Below are 17,711 nucleotides of genomic sequence, written 5' to 3' on the forward strand. Positions count from 1 at the left end.
GCATCCTCACTCACTTTCACCAGGCGCAGGTAGAGGGCTGAGGCGCAAGCTCTGGTCTTGGGCCAAGGAGTTTGGAGTTAGGGAAGGGCTCTGGGCTTAGCCCAAAGCTAGGGGATTGAAGTCCAGAGCGGGCTTCAGGGTGCAAGCTCTGGGAAGGAGTTTGGGTGTAGGGGGATTTACATCTGTGGCAGGAGGTTGGGTGTAGAAGAAGGTTCAGGGCTGGGACAGGAGTTCAGAAAGCAGGATTTGGCTGGGCATCGTTTAACTGAGATGGGTTCTGGGTGGTGGAGCCAGTGGTGTTAAGGCAGCTTATTCCTGAAAGCAACTGGCAGGTACAGCAGTGGCTCCATGACAGCATTTGCTGCCCATCATCTACAGGCACTGATCCCACAGCTTCTACTGGCCACAGTTCCCCATTACTGATCAATGGGAGCTGCAGGAGTGGTGTCTGCAGGCAAGGACAGCATGTGGAGAACCCCAGCACTGCCTTTCTCAGGGACTGCAGGGATATGCCAGCTGCATCCAGGAACAGCAATTACTGCAGCCACGACAGGTTAGGCATGTTAGAACTCCCTACTCAAAGAATTAAATGTAAGCATAAGAGAGAAATGAAAATTAGGAAATGCACAGACCCGTCAGAAACCAAAACTAACCCACTTTTCAAGCAGTAAAAGAAGTATCAACAACCCCCCATGTATGTGTTGGGTCAGGAGATGAGAGTGAAGGACAATGCGTGAAGGACAAAGACACAGTGTATGAGAGTGACAGATTTGAATTGCCAAGCTCCCTCCATCCCTCTCTCTGTGTGGAGATAGGGTACACAAGTGGGGGGCAGGGGGGTGGAGGGACAGCCTGATATAAGCTCCACCCCTCCTCTCTGTGCCACACACTGCACAGCAAGCAGAAGGTTCCTAGAGGGTCAGCTCCAAGGCAGAGGACAGGAGCAGCATGACAGTGCATGAAGGGGCAACTGAAGTGCCAACACTTGGAAGCCTCCTGATCACACTAGTCAGGATCACCTGTCAGAGGCTTCCAGATCTACCGGTAGATTCCGACCTACTGGTTCATGACCACTGCACTATAGTAACTCAAGTGGTCTGGCTCACTGACTGATTTAAGGACTGATCTAGAACTCTATACATGACAGTTTAGTGTTATACTAAAAGACTTCCCTGACGTTGCTCTGGTCCTTCAGGGCAGGGGGCTGGCAGTGTGGAGGGTGCAGAAGTCAAGGCAAAGGGTTGGTTATGTGGGGGCTCAGGGCAGGGAATAGGGGTGCAGGAGTCAGGGCAGGGAGGTGGGGGAACTCGGGACAGAGAGCTGCGAGGGAGGAATCAGGGAAGGGTGTGGGGGTACAGGAGTCAGGGAAGGGGGTGAGCACTCAGGCCTGAGGGCTCTGGCAGGGGGTGGGGGAGGTCTCACCAGGTCCATCTGTGGCAGTGTGGATGGCACTGTAACTGTCAGCCATCTCTACAGCCCAGCCCCTGGTGTGATTCTTGGGGGAGGGAGCAAGGCTGTGAAGCCTGGCCCCCTGTGGTGCTCCTCATGGCTGCCGCCTGGTGCCCCCACACCGATTTGGCTGTGGCCAAGGCCCAGGGGGAGGAGGGGTTTGAGGCAGGAGGCCCACTTACCTGGGCCAGTGGCTAGCAGCATAGAAAATCCTAGGCCCAACTGGCCACTTTCTTCCAGGTGAGCCCCCCAATGGCAGTTTAGTTGTCCCCGTGCTCACTGCTCCCCAATGGTCGCTCTGCAGTATAACTGTCCTTCCTGTCAGCCCCCTCCATTTCTGTGTCATGGAAAACAATCCCATTCCAGGCACATCCTGTTTTCCTGGCACAACCAAACCCTTACCTTACATTAAGTTAGGATACAAGGAAGCTGCATATCAATTTTAGTGGTTCTAGCTCTTACTATTTACAAGGAGTTCTTGAACAGATAGACTCACAGGTGGATAGACTGACCTACAGTCAGACATTCTCTAATATCTATCTATCTATCTATCTATCTATCTATCTATCTATCTATCTATCTATCTATCTATCTATCTATCTATCTATCTATCTATCTATCTATCTATCTATCTATCTACACATATAGATGAAGAGAGTTATTATTCAGACTTCAGTGGGCCTTAGATCATCAATGACAGGAAAGTTATTTCTATCCCAAAAGCTACAAACACATAATTTGATACATGTAAAAACTGATTATGTGGTTGTTCATATCTTTTTTTAAAAAAAAAGACAGATCAAATTGCAGAAAAGATCTGAGAAAACATGTATTCTGTTAGCTAGTTCTTCCTTTTATTTCTTTTTCAGTTCCACTATTATTCAGTATTGTGAGGAGGAATGTACTAGTCAGACCAATAATTATCCCAGAGCAGTTTGAGGTTAAATGACTTTTGGATTAAACAGTAAAGCAATCATTTGCTAATGTGTCTGCCTTTCATATGGCTCCTTGCACAAGGAGAAAAAAATAGTTCTTGTTAAAACATGTTCTTTGATCAGAGGTTCCATTTGCGCAACATTAGCGACATTTAAAGAACACAACGTTCAATCATTCTCCATTACACTGCATGTCTTAAAATAGAACCCATGATTATCCTTGCTTAGAATTAAACTTACTATATGAACCCTCATGGTATTTTTTTTATTATTACCTGTTTTTAATCATTCCCACAAAGAATCTAAGAATTTTGGGAGGAAATTTTCAAAGGAACAAATAGGCATTCCTTTGTGCACCTCTTTACACCTAACCCATTTGCAGTGTGCAACAAGAAGTTTTATTGATCCTACCAAAATTGAGTGCCATCTCCTGGTATCTTGCTGATTAACTATTGACATGTATACAGATGCCTTTTATAATATAAGGCACTCAACTCCTATTAAAAATCAATGCCGTAACTGGCTTTTGTGCGGTTGAAAAGCTGCCTTTGGTCATTAAACTTTAAATTTCAACAACAAACAGTTAAGTTTCAGATGATCAGATATTAAGTATGAAATATGGAGAAAGGGTATGTGGGAAGAGAGGGATAGGGAAGCATCTATGTAAGAAAAATCCCCAAATATAGGAAAATCCCTATAAAATCAGGACATATGGGTACCCTCATTGTTATCACTTAAAAATGAAACCAACAGTTCCAATAATTTTAATGTTTTGGTGATATGAGCAAATATGGTATCTGTTTGCTTTCTCTGTGCTTATTACTTATGGATAATTTAGCCTGTTGTTCAGGTCTTTCTGTTTTCTCTTGCTTGCTCCCAGCACCAAGGTGTTGCCTTTGTTTTCCCTTTTCAAAGAGCTAAATGCAGGCTAAATGCTGCACAATATTTTTTAAGTATTTATTTTATTGCCATATCTATTGGACCACAAAGTATAAACATGTGATTATAATGTACAATATTTACTTCTTATGATTTGATGTTTAACAAGACGATCATATGTAATAAAATTAATTTTGTTGTCAAATTCCAGGTCATCATCATCTCTTTATTTTTTCTTTGTGACACTGAGAATTATAAATGGGACTTATGCTCAGCAGAACTGTGCAAATAACGGATTTTTTTTAATTCTCTGGACAATGCATACATACAAAATTTGGGATGACCCAAAACAAAAAATGTTTTGAATTTTTTGACAAATCAAAACGGAAAAAAAGTGCCCACTCATTTTGGTTGCTTGACATCAGATACCTAACCTCGGAAAGAGGATATATACACCATCTCATTTACCTCAACATGTGACCAATCTCTTCCTTAACTTCTGGTTACCTGTCTATCTTATCTAACCTATTGCCAGGGCACGACAAAGCGCTGTTTCTACTCACTGGAGGAGAGTAGATTTCAGCCGGTCGCCCCATTCACCGGTGGCACGTGCATGAGCAATGTGGGTCTAGCACATGCACGGTGCAGGGCTGGCAAGTAGATTGCACCGCCATTTGTCAAGTCCTGACTATTGCCATATACAAAGTGCTTGTCACTGTGGGTATGTCTACACTATAAAGTTAATTCGAACTAACAGCTGTTAGTTTGAATTAACTTTAATAGAGGCTATACATACAAACAGCTAGTTCGAATTTAAATCGAGCAAGCGGAGCGCTTAATTCGAACTAGGTAAACCTCATTCTACGAGGACTAACGCCTAGTTAGAATTAAGTAGTTTGAATTAAGGGCTGTGTAGCCACTTAATTCGAACTAGTGAGAGGCTAGCCCTCCCCAGCTTGCCCTGGTGGCCATTCTGAGCCAAACCAGGGATACTTTTCTGCCCTCCTCCTGACCCCGGAGCCCTTAAAGGGGCACGGTTTAGCTACAGTGCTGGTGCCAGTTGCAAGCCTGCCAGCACCCATCCAAAAGACCCTGCACCTGGCACGGCATGAGCCAGCCACCCACTGCCACCCAGCCCTCCGCCTCTTCCCGGGACCAGACTGGCAGCTCACAGGAGCCTGCCCAGGGCCACAAGAGGCAGGCGCCCGCCTGGTCTAGTGCGGAGATCGTGGACTTCATTGAGGTTTGGGGGGAGACCTCCGCACTATGCACAGGAATGCAGCTGTCTAGGGCAGAATAGCTGCCAGCCTGGCCACCAAAGGCCACATGCGAACCCAGGAGCAGGTTTGCATGAAAATCAAGTTGGTCCAGTGAGACCCCCGACCCTGAGCTTAGAACATAAGAACGGCCGTACTGGGTCAGACCTCAGGTCCATCTAGCCCAGTAGCCTGTCTAGCCCAGTAGCCTGTCTATAATATGCAGTATTGACTGTAATAGTAATCAGGTAGCTATTAGTTAGTGGAAGGACCATACTTAATCTGACTGACTAGAAAAGTAGAGGATGTCTGAGAGAAACAACTGAAATGCTTATACAGTGAAAGCTTTGTTATCCGGCACTCATGGGGAATGCTGGTTGCCAGTTAATTGAATGAGCCAGATACTCAAGCAAAGGGTTAGGCAGCTTGAGGCAGGCTGAGGGAGAAGGAGGCGCCTGATGATGTTGTCAGCCGGCAGCGCCTCAATGCTGGTTAACAAAGTTTTCTGGTTAACGAAGCGCAGGATAACAAAACTTTCACTTGAATATAAGAAGTCAGCACTAAAATGGAGGATCTGGAACTGCTGATGCAAGATGTCAGTCTGAACGCAAAAAAGGCCCTATGAACTCATCATTTTGATGCCAAAAGCCTGGCATAAACACCTTGGCTATGTCTAGACTTGCATGATTTTCCGCAAATGCTTTTAACGGAAAAGTTTTCCATTAAAATATTTGTGGAAAAGAGCATCTAGATTGGCACGGATGCTTTTCCATGAAAGCACTTTTTGTGGAAAAGCGTCCGTGCCAATCTAGCTGCGCTTTTCCGCAAAAAAGCCCTGATTGCCATTTTCGTGATCGGGGCTTTTTTGCGCAAAACAAATCTGAGCTGTCTACACTGGCCCTTTTGTGCAAAATGGGGGATGTGGAGAGCAAGGTAAGGCTTCTTAAAATTTATTTAGTGTATTTTGTTAATATTTGTTTTTAAAGAACATGTAATTCTCATGGAGATGAGAGTAGGATACACTTGAGTAAATAAAAAAGTACAACTTCATGTTCATTTACAATTGCGCTGCGGTCATGGTTATTGATGCTGCAAGTCACATGTGGAAATCAATTGCTATTGCAGATTCTTTATCTGATATCTGTGTCCTCAGATTCTTTTCTAGTCAATGCATTGAGGAGAGTTTATATGTGCTCTGCCGAGGATGCATTTTAATCCCTGATAAGATAGCATGTTTTGGACGTTAGAAGGCTTTGTTTACCTTTTATTCTATTAAAGGTTTTCTACCCGGCAAGTGTAACTTCCTTTTGCCCAAAAGATCCTTACTCATGCTTCCTTGAACTAACACCTCTGAGGTTATACTCCTGTCATGTAATGAAAGTCTTCCATGTGATACCACTACAGGGGCGGCAGGTTTGTATAATTTTTGGTGGTGTCCAGAATGAGTCTAGTTCCCCACCCCACCCTCCGCCCATCCTGTAAGCCGATATATATTTTATTAAATAATGTAAAAATGGACTGGAAACCATAAGCCTTTAACAGTTTCCTTTTATTGCACAATATCACTATTGTAAGAAAAAATTATTTAACTAAGAATATCAACATTATTGATACTCACTATATGGAAACAACCAAGCACTTTTTGATCAATAACCCTCAAAAGCAAATACTTTCTAAAATTAAAACAAATATAGCCCCTTCTTTTGCAGTGTTCTTCAGGCCCCCACTCTTCTGGGAGCTGTAGGAGGTGGTTTTTCCATATATAACAGATTTTGGAACAATATTTTGTATAACATTTATAATGCAGTCGTTGGAGAAAATTGGTTTTACTAAGTTTTTTTATTGCACTAAATGACAAAGATTGAGTGGGGTCTGGGTGCAGATATTCTTATCTATACCTTTTTTATAAAAAACCAGCAAAACGCTCCCTGAGTATAAGTTAGCGAATTTGGCATGGTTTTTCTTACATAAGAGTTTTGCTATGGCTTGTAGATTGCATGTTGGAATAAGTGCATGTTGGAATAAGATTGAAATATTTATTAAGAACTCCTTGTTCATTTTTTCACTTCTCGTAAATACCTTGACCTCCCATCTTTCTGCTGTTGGGTGAATTATATTATCTACCGCAGCATTTCCCAAACTATGGGTCTGGAAGAAAAAATGAGATGAAATATTTTCAGTAATCATGAGGCTAGAGTTGACCCTGTTTTAACAATAACAATTAGCTGATTCTCCCCCCCCCCTCCGAAATCTAATCAGTTGTGCTCAATTAATGAGTGTAAATCAAAATAATTTGGAGTCCTCAGCAGATTTACTCCATGTATACATTCATTTAAATAAGCAGGACTTGGCCCTGTGTTTATATTTAAGGAAATAAATATTGTCCATAATTGACTCTTTCTATCTCTTTTTGTTCCTTACTCTTTCACAGAATCTCTTTTGTTTACTAGATCTCCCAAAGTTCTTTTACATGAAATAAAGTAACTTTCTTCTGCTTACAGTGATGTCTAATTGATCATGAAAATAATGTCACCATACCATTGTGCCTGCATGGATGTTTCATAATGATGTCTATATTCAAACCAAGGATTTTGTAAAATATTGTCAGGTGATTTTGTAACGCAGTGGATTGGTCAAAATCTTATAATGTACTGGCTTGGTTTTGTTCTAGTGATGCATAGACATTTTTCAAGGTTTTTAATAGTCTTATAACTTTCTCCCTATTTTGTAATAAAGCAATCACTGACACCTCGTGTCAGTTTGATAACTGGCATTAATATGTACATTTCTGAGTGTGAAGGTATTAGCCAGGGCTTCAGTTATTGAGATTTTAAGTTCACTAAGAAAAAGTTCAAAGTTGACTTTGTACAATAATCTTTATTTGAATTAGACCTACTTTAAAACACAAAGACTACTTTTTTCTGATGCTTGCTTTAAAAAAAAAAAAAAAAGAAGAAGAAGAAGCAGCAGCAGCCCTGGCAGCCCAAGCTCCCCTTCAGTTTCTCTTCAACCGCTCTTGGGGTTGGCGATGGAGCTCTGATCTCTCTCATCTCTGGCATTTTGTCTCTTCACACATACTTGTTACTTAATTGCCTTTTTCTTCTGGGCTATTGCCCTTAATTGACTACTACTTACAACATCAAAGAATGAACAGTAAGAATCAGAAAGAACAGATTGTCCTACCCTCAGCCTGCACAGACTGCTCCAGGCAGAACCGGGCGGGAGAGACCCAGCTCCAAATATTGCTGGAGCAGGGCCCCGGCTCTGAATATTGCTGGAGCACGGACACCACGAGCCCATATATCTCACTGCCCATGATACCACAGGACATGCTCAGATCAGGCCCACGAATGTGAGGGAAGGGGGCAACTGCCCTGGGACCTGGTGATTCTAAAGGGCCTGAAGATCCTGGCTGCCATGGTACTGCGGCAGCTGGAGCCCTTGGCCCTTTAAATCATCACCAAAGCACTGCACAGTGCACTCCAGGCAGCACTAAGGTCTGGGAGGCTGGCGTGGCATGCTCCAGGCAGTGCCAAGGGCTGACTGCCTCCAGCCCTGCCCCTTCCGCCCAAAGCGCTGCCCCTTCTGGGAGCATGTTTTCTCTCCCACCCCCTCAGATGGATTGTCTTTCAGCAATGCTATTGCCTCTTCCTCAGACACAGCACTTCTCCTAATACATTAGCAAACCGAAAAGGCCCACTCAGGACAGTGCAAGGTCAATAAATGCCTTGGTGTCGTCATTTTCTGGGGATAGCACCACTTCTTGTCAGAAGAGAAATCTAACTCTGAGTGTGCAATAATGTGCTCAAACTGCTTCTGTTAGATGTGAAGGGTATTTACTCAAACTGATCCTGAACTTGGAACCTTTTAAGATTACCTGTCACTTCTCACACTCTCATAGTTTGTATTTCGAAACAGGTTGGGTTTTTTTAATAAAAGTGAGCTGTGCAATCAATGTGTGATGATGTCATACGCAGTTTTTCTGGTGAAATAGCCAATATTGCTAGGGTGACTTGAATGAACTCACACTGCTGTAGTACTCATAGCAGAACTGATGCATTGTAATAAAAAAGTCAGTTCCCTTTGATGGTGGCTACCACAGCAAAACTTTATTAAGCAACCTTAGTTACATGGACTATCAACAGCTGGGGAGGAGAGTTAAAAAGGGTGAAGTGAGCAAGGGAAGAGCTGTACATCTAAGAAGAGGCATTAAAATGATAAGGGAACTAAACTGGAGTTTGAGTTTAAATTACCAGTGTGGCCATGCTTACATCTTTTGATTTAGTCTTCTTTCACTGTGTTATTTAGTTGCCCTTTGTTCATCTAACTTATTGCACCTCCAATTCTCCTCATCCTGTCTTCTCTCTGGAGATTAATGTAATATTTCAGTTCTGTACCTGACGGTTGATATCCATTTCTTCAGTTCACAAGGCAAGCTAAAGGGATCTAGCGAAAATAAAAAAAAAAATCAAAATAACATTTTTTGGTGTTATTGGAGCACTTCCAATGATTAAAACAAAAATTGCTTTAATACCCCAATTTTAGTTTCACCTTTTATGGAGTTTGTTTATCTTTTAGAACTCAGGCAGCTAACACAGTCACATTAGACTGGCCTGCCTTTCTATTTTTGCTTCAGAGAGCTTTCTTTTTTTTTCTTCTTCTCATGCATGTAATACAAGGTTGTTGCATTTGATTTGTTATCTCTTTAAGGGCACATCTACAGTGCAGCGTTATTTCAAAATAACAAGGGGTATGTCTACACTACCACCCTAGTTCGAACTAGGGTGGTAATGTAGGCAACCGGAGTTGCATATGAAGCCCGGGATTTGAATTTCCCGGGCTTCATTTGCATAAAGCCGGGCGCCACCATTTTTAAATGTCCGCTAGTGCGGACTCCGTGCCGCGTGTAGCCGCGCGGCACGGAGTGCGCACTAGCGGACATTTAAACGAGGAGTAACAGTAGTTCAGACTAGGAAGCCTAGTCCGAACTGCCTAGTCCGTGCCGTGTGTAGCTGCGCGGCACGGAGTCCACACTAGCGGACATTTAAAAATGGCGGCGCCCGGCTTTATGCAAATGAAGCCTGGGAAATTCAAATCCCGGGCTTCATTTGCAACTCTGGTTGCCTACATTACCACCCTAGTTCGAACTAGGGTGGTAGTGTAGACATACCCAAGGTGACTATCTACACAGGAAGACCATTATTTCAAAATTACACTCTTCTTATTGCGGAATAATAAACCCTTATTTCACGAGAAATAACACCTCTTTTGAAATAGCTATTTTGAAATACAGTGTGTGTGGAGGAGCAGCTGTGGTTATTTCGAAATAATTGGCCTCCAGGGCTTCTCACAACTGCCCTGGTGACCACTCTGTCCACGCCCCTCAGAACTCTATTGCTTCCCTTCCCCTGCAGCCTTTAAAGCTGCTGCCACAGGGGAAAGTGCTTGTGGCACAACACAGGCCCTGTTAGCCCTGTGCCACACAGCAGTACCCTGCTCTGCCTTCCCTGCTGCCATGGAAGCCCCCAACACTCCCACTAAGCCCCCCACAGCTGCAATCCAGTCAGCTCTGATGAGGAGGGCCCCTTTCTGGTCTGCTGCGGAGATCCTGGATCTCATTGAGATCTGGGAAGAGAAGGCAAACCTCCTGGATCTCTATACCAGACACAAGAACGCAGATGTCTATGGCTGGATGACTGCAAGCCTGGGTCAGAAGGGCCACATGCACACCCAGAAGCATGTGCCCATGAAAATAAAGGAACTGAGGCAGGCCTACACCAAGGCCAGGGAGCAGAGTTCCCACTCAGGGATGGCAACCCAGTCGTGCTGCTACTTTGACCAGGTGTAGCGCATCCTGGGAAGGGGGTGAGTCTCTTCCCCCACAACCATTGTTGACTCTGGTCTGGAGATGCCTTTTGTCAGCCTCATGAGATGGGGTGGCCCTGTGGATGAGGAGGAGAAGGAGGAGGAAGACATGGAGGAGGAGGAGGCCAGCACTGACACCATGCCCACCAGCCAGGAGCTCATCCTGTCCCTGGAGCTGTGCCCTCCCTTACCAGGATGTCACCCAGGATTCAGACAAATCCAGGGAAGGCCCATCAGGTGAGTTCCATTACTTTCCCTAGTCACACAAATTGGGGGGGGGGGGGGGGGTGAGGGGCTGCACGGTCCTCACTCGGCCTTCTTGGCCTGGGGATCACACAGCTGCCCATGTATGTGGGTGCACATGGACTGCCAGTCCAGAGAAGACAGCCACACAAGGGTGCTACAAAGGAACCTTGCACTCCTGCTCACAGGGTATCTGGAGAGGACTGCCTTACTCCCAGCTCCATGGTGGGAGTCTTCTTCCCACCACAAGCCACCATGAAGGAGGATGGGGTCATGGATGCACACGGCACAGACATATGCCTGTGCTCTTGTGGCAGCATCCACTCCTTGTTGAGTGTGGCGAGGTGAAGGACACCGACACCCTGGGGGAGTGGAGGGAGGAAGTGGAGGGCATCCCAGCAGCACCTTCCCTGGCAAGCAGTGTCTGCCACTCTCTCACACCTCCCCCACCACCTTTGCTCGCTCTCCTCCAGCAGGCAGGGATAGAAGTTCTCTTTCTCCGGGACACTGCCACTGCCAGACACAGCGTGTTTACAGCATGGACGGATGCTGAGCTGCCCCTTCACCCCCCTCCTGCCAGCAAGCTCCCGGCCTGGCCAGCACATTCCCATAGCTGCTTGTCCCCGGAACATGGGGGTAGTGAGGCTTCCCCCAGGGACAACAGTGCCGCTTCAGGAAGGGGCCTGCTGTGTAGGGCACAGATGGCCTTGCTCTAAGCACATTGCCTTCATCTTCGGAAAAGAATGCTTTTTTTATTTGCTCTGCGGGGGAGGGGGGGGCAGGTGGAATGGGTGGGCAGGAGAAGGGAAGGGTGGGGAGGAAAGGTGCACAGGGGTAATGCAGAGTCCCTTGTGGGGATGCTCAGAGAAGAGTGTCACAGCTGACCTTGGCTGACACTCTCCCTCAGGGCCTCCTGGATGCACACAGCCTCCTGATGGGCGTGCCGGATAGCAGCAGCTCAGCCTGTGCTCCCAATCTGGCAGGAACATCTCCCCCTTGTTTTCACACGGGTTGTGCAGGATACAGCAGGCCGCCACCACCTGGGGATGTTCTGCTTACTGAGGTCCAGGCAGATGAGGAGACAGTGGAACTTCCCTTTCAAATGGCCAACAGAGCCCTCTACCGTGATGCAGGCCCTGCTGAGCCTGCTGTTGAAACATTTCTTGGTGGGGTCCAGGTGTCCCATATAGGGCTTTATCAGCTACGAGAGCAAAGGGTGAGCTGTGTCCCCCATGATCCACATTGGCATGTCTACCTCCCCAACCCTGATGTCGTGGTCAGGGAAAAAAGTGCTGGTGTGCATCTTCTGGAACAGGCTGAAGTTCTTGAAGACATGGGTGTCATGTGCCTTCCCTGACCACCCGACACTAATGTTGGCGAAGTGGCCCCGATGGTCCAGGGAGGGTCTGCAGCACCATTGAAAAGTAACCCTTCCAGATGATGTAATCAAAGGCCCAGTGGTCGAGGGCCCGGCTGAGGATTTGCGTGCCGTCAGTGCTCCCCCTCCTGCCCTAGTTGGGGAAGCCCATGGCAGCAAAGCTGACAATGATCGAGTCCATGTTGCCCAGGATGACAGCCCTGCACAGCAGGATGGTGTTGATAGCTCTCACCACTTGTAGAAGGAGACAAAGAGAGAATGACAGGGTTTCTAGAGCCCTCAGGAATTCCCCTTTCCACTACAGGAGCAACCTCAACTTGCCCCATTCCCAGCAGGGCTTTGTGAAGGCAGGATTGCAAAACCTCTAGGGATGGAGAATCCACTCCACCTTCCATAGGCAACCCCATTCCAGTAGTTCACCACCCTCCTAGGACAATAGTAAGAGAGTCAAAGCTGCAGGAGCACAGCCCCAACAGTCAATCTCCCCATGCCAAACTGGTTCCCAATGGAGAGGTAGCTGTCCGATGTGGTGAGCTCCCATATAGCAATGGTGACCTGCTTCTGGAGTGGGATGGTGGGTCACATGGGGGTGTCCTGTTGCTGGAGGGCAAAGGCAAGCCACTTGAACAGCTCTAGGAAAGTATCCCATTGGTGGTCGTCCCACTGCTCCCTGATGATCCGGTCCCACCACTCGGAACTGGTGTCCTGGTGCCCAGAAGGGGTGGTGCACAGTGTTCAGGGGAGGATGGGAAGGACTGTGCTGCATGAGTAGCACGTGGAGAGAGATGAGGGGATGCCCCACCGTGAACTGTGGGTCCTGGTTCTGCAGTGCCACTTGGGCAGCCTGCAGTAACTGCACCAGGAGGTGCAGCAGGAGGTTTAAGAGCCAGCAACTGCTTTGCAGCAGGTCCTGCTCCATGGCAGAAATGCTGTGGCATTCGCAAGGCCAACTAGAGGACAGTGCAAAGGGTTTGCTGGCCTTCAAGGAGGTAGGCAATGGAGAGAGACTGAGACATGGCTATAGAAGGGAGCCCCTTTAAGCATGAGCCTCAGCCTCATGAAGCAGCTCCAGGAAGTGATTACTGTCCTGATGCCCTGCCCAGGGTGCTTCCAGTAGAGTTAAATGCGATTCAGGCTCCAGGCAGTGTGTATGCACTATTTCGATATAGCTCTGCATGTTTTTGATGGGGATTTGTAGTGTGGATGCGCTATTTCAAAATAGCTATTTCGGGAGTTATTTTTCCAAAATAGCTTATTTCAAAATAAGCAGGTAGTGTAGGCATACCTTGAGGCTATGTCTACACTGCCCAATTATTTTGGAATAAACTATTCCAGAAAAAATAATCTGAAATAGCTTATTTTGAAATAGCACATATACACTACATGGAAGCCTGGAAATTAGTCCAAGGCAGGCTCCCCTAATGTGGATGCACTATCTCGATTTAGAGCCCCAGGAAGCACTGGGGAGTAATTATTTTAAATGGCTTGGGGGAGGAGCTATTTTGAAATAGCAGCAGTGAAGCATCCACACTACTGCTATTGTGAAATAGCTATTTCGGAAGAGGTGTTATTCCTTATGGAAAGAAGTTTACAAATGCCGAAATAAGCTGCCCGTTATTTTGAAATTATTTTGAAATAACGGGCTAGCCGTGTAGATGCTCACATAGTTATTCCAGAATAACGGACTTATTCCGAAATAGCGCTGCTGTGTAGACGTACTGTAAGAGAGCAGTTAAGTCCAGAACAAAATACTGTTTCCAATGAATTTAAAGAAAACATTTTGAAAACACTGAGGCTACGTCTACATTGGCAACATGCTGCCTGTCTACACTGACAGGAAGTTCTTGTGCAAGAACACTGACGTTCTAATGTGTGAAATCAGTGCTTCTTGCGCAAGTACTATGATGCTCCTGCTCAGGAAGAAGCCCTCTTGCGCAACTGTTGTTGCACAAGAGGCCAGTGTAGACAGGCAACATGAATTTCTTGCACAAGAAAGCCCGATTGCTAAAATGGCCATCGGAGCTTTCTTGTGCAAAAGAGTGTCTACACTGGCACGGATGCTTTTGCGCAAAAGCACATGCCAGTGTAGACGCTCTCTTGCGCAAATACTTTAACACAAAAACACTTGCGTTAAAAGTATTTGTGCAAAATCTTGCCAATGTAGACGTAGCCTGACTGTTTGTTGGACCAAGTTCTTTGCAACTATAATTCTATTGATTGTCTATCATCTAAATTTTTTTTAGTCTTTAAGGTGCTACTAGACTATTTGTTGTTTTTTAAGTTTTTCTTGTTACAGACTAGCTCAGCTACGCCTCTGAATCTATTGATTTTAGAACTGGATTGCTCTGAACAACTCCTCAAACAATAGGCATGTGAGTGCCTGGGTCCCTGAATGCATGTGATTTTGCAATGGTAAGATTACGATCATATTCCAAGAACTGAAAAAAAACAAAACAAATCAGATTCCAAAATAAAGTCAAACACAGGTGTCAGCAAAATCCTGGTCCCTGTTTGTACATGTATGTTTGTGTTTTAAATAAAAGCATTTTTCATCATTGGCTGTGTCCTCATTAAGCTACAGACATGGACATGAAATCACAGTTTAAAAAGTGTGATCAACTCTTTAAACAATTTTTAACTCGTTTTAAGAGTAATGACTGTAAAATGGAAGTGATGCTGTTGACTTTAGTACAGACTTGTTTGTAGTAGCTCCAGTACAATGGGCTTGAATATAACAATGGCTGTGAGGGGTCCATTGCCTTTTTGAAAGCAAACTATAAAGAAACTTTGAATGACAATTCCCTGTATTCCTCTAAGGAACAGAGCATTACAGAAAATAAGTCTGTAGAAATATAAAGGGGTGTTTTTTTATTTTAATAAATATTTTTGCATGTTGAAAACATGTTAGAGCTTCAAAAATGTATTCAACACACATCTTAAGGTTAATGTAACATCATAGTAATTCCATGTGTGTATAGCTTTATTATCCTGTGTAATTCTCTATCTTTGGCTACCTGGCCTTGAAAAAGGGTATTGATGTATTCTTCAAAACCTCTCTCTCTCTCTCTTACATTAGCATTGCTTCCATGATCGGGGTAATTATTATAGAAAATTTCATGTGTGATAACATTTATTTAAAGAGTGCTAGTAGGGTAACAAATCATGACCATGCCTCATCTAGTACCAAATCCAGTCAACAGTTGTTGCTCAGCTGAATGGGTCTGCTTTGTAGATAGTTCCCCCCTCCCCAAATATATTGAGGATGAAGTGTGGGAGAAGTAGGAGGGGGAGATGCTGCTGCTGAGTGTAAAATGCAAAGCACTTGGCTCTGATAGGCTAAACAGAAGTGGATACTTTGCCTATATAAATGGACAACAGCATCCTCTGTGCTTTAGAACTGTCACAGAGGAGCAAAGAAAGAGGGGGAGAGAGAGAGAGAGAGCAGAGAAGAAAGAATCTCACCAGCTGGCTGTAAGTAACATTCTTTTTCCTTATAGTTTCATGGTTACTAAATCCAAGAAGATAAATGCTTGGATTTATGCAACAGTTTGTTACTTCACAGTGAAGTTTGGTTAATTAATTTTAAACATCCAGCCTATTTTATTTTGGAAACGCAAAAGAAATTTGCATTTTCTAAAATCTCAGTGTGGTCAGTTTAGCGTATGCTTCTTATTTTGTATTTATTTGTGCTCGGATAGAAGAATCCCAGTGTTTTGGTTTACGCACGTGTGTATGTGACAGCTTTAGAGAAAAAATAATAGGCTGACAATCCAACTGCCACAGTGCTGGACAACCACATAGAACTTTAAAAATAAAACAGAGGTTTCTCTTCTGTATTGTCTTAATAAGAAAAATTCAATTTTATTTCTATCTGTGACATTCTATCTGTGAACCTATCGGCCAGAGAAACCAGTAGGGGTTTTTTTTTTTTAGTGGAAAATTAGTACATTGCAAAAGCTGTGCAACTCAGAATGAAAGCTAAATGAGGTAACTTTGTATACTGACAAGGAAAATGAAAAGTACTAAGCAGTGAAAAGTAGGAACTACCTTATTCATGCATAATTCTTGTTAAAGATAATGGGTGCAGAAGCAATTCAGGATCAGATCTGCGGCGTTGACTGTAAATTTAAACATCTAATAAAGGGCCTTCTGCAGGTCTTAGAGAACACTGACTTCAGTGGGAATTTTGCCCCTAAGAGAAGACTGCAAATCAAAGTATAACCTTCCTGCCATTAAATTCAGTGGCTAACATCCCAACAATGACTCCAATGGGGCTATATGCGGAGCTCAAGACTTAAATTTACATCAGATTTTGCCACAATTGGGTAGATAATTAGATAATAAATGCATAAAGTTATCACAATACTTTGAACCTTTGCTGTCCTCGGTTGATGAAATGTGCATACTGTTTTAGGTGTCTAATCAATAGAGTTTTCTGTTTAATGTTGTTTGGGGAGGACTTCCCCCCAAATAATATACAAATACATGTATATATGTCTCCTATATGCATTTAATAATATGCATTCAGTTATTGATGTTAGGTGGTGGTGGTCATTTTGCTTTGTGCTTCAGATTGGGTCTGTTGAATTAGAGACCAAGTAGATGTCCATACAGTTAGAAAGCATTGAATAATTAGTGATTAAAAACCTCCATATTCTTTATCTCTCTAGTATCTATTCTTTCTTTCTGGTCAGAAATTTCCTGGCACTTATTAATAAACTACAAGAGATTAAAAAAAACAACCCTTATCAACCAGAAACAGAATTTTAAAGAAACCACAGAACTATTGTTGATAACTTGTCGTTGTGTACATAAAAATAGCAGGCATATGGTATCTGGAAGCAAACTGATGCAATAATAATTAGAAGCAATAATTTACGTATATAAAAAGTGAATGGTGCTCTTTTTACTGATTTTTTTAAAGGGAAACCAAAACAAATTGTGAATGAACTTCACATAGTACATACAATCTAGGGACTAGACATTTTTTTCCTGCAGTTTCATACATCTGTCATTAAAATAAAATGTAGATTTGTTGTAATGTTCTAGTTATAAAGCAGACAGATACAGCTTGATCAAGGAGGCAAAAGGCAATAATGGCAAATGTATACTACAACATAATATCTAATGATAGACTCATGAGAAATGTAAAAACCAAAGCACTTTAATTTTTATATGTATATATAATGTCAGTGCATGCAGTGACTGACCTTTTTTCTATGTAGGGTACAGTGTCATTGTAGCCCTGTTGATCCCAGGATATTACAGAAGTACAAATTGGGGGAGGTGATGTCTTTTCTTGGACCAAATTCTGTTTGCAAGCAGAGCAAACATTCATGCTTACACAGAGCTCTTTTTCAGATGTCCAGCCACCTAACGTGATTTAAGAGCGTGAGTGCCAAGCTCAGGGCCGACTGTTAGGTAGCAGGAGACAATCCCTAAATTGATTGTGAGCTCCGCATTTGGTTACTTGCACCAAGTACATAACATCGGCACTATCATAGAATCATAGAATCATAGGACTGGAAGGGACCTCGAGAGGTCATCGAGTCCAGCCCCCTGCCCTCAAGGCAGGACCAAGCTCTGTCTAGACCATCCCTGACAGATGTCTATCTAACCTGTTCTTAAATATCTCCAGAGAGGGAGATTCCACCACCTCCCTTGGCAATTTATTCCAATATTTGACCACCCTGACAGTTAGGAATT

At 44.1% G+C, this 17,711-nt stretch overlaps 1 protein-coding gene across 2 annotated transcripts in view; it reads left to right on the forward strand.

Annotated features, from left to right (window-relative positions):
* DDC (dopa decarboxylase) overlaps positions 1-17,711 on the forward strand; it is a 116,768-nt gene that overhangs the window by 15,609 nt on the left and 83,448 nt on the right. Inside the window, exon 1 of one of the 2 annotated variants that reach the window (XM_025178093.2) lies at positions 15,378-15,476. The exons of the other annotated variant lie outside the window; for it this stretch is intronic. The gene's annotated coding sequence lies outside the window, so the exon portion shown is untranslated. Of the gene's footprint in view, positions 1-15,377; positions 15,477-17,711 lie in introns of those variants that run through there. 2 annotated transcript variants of the gene reach the window in all.

The sequence above is a fragment of the Pelodiscus sinensis genome, chromosome 2 (genome assembly GCF_049634645.1).
Source record: "Pelodiscus sinensis isolate JC-2024 chromosome 2, ASM4963464v1, whole genome shotgun sequence".
NCBI lineage: Eukaryota > Metazoa > Chordata > Testudines > Trionychidae > Pelodiscus > Pelodiscus sinensis.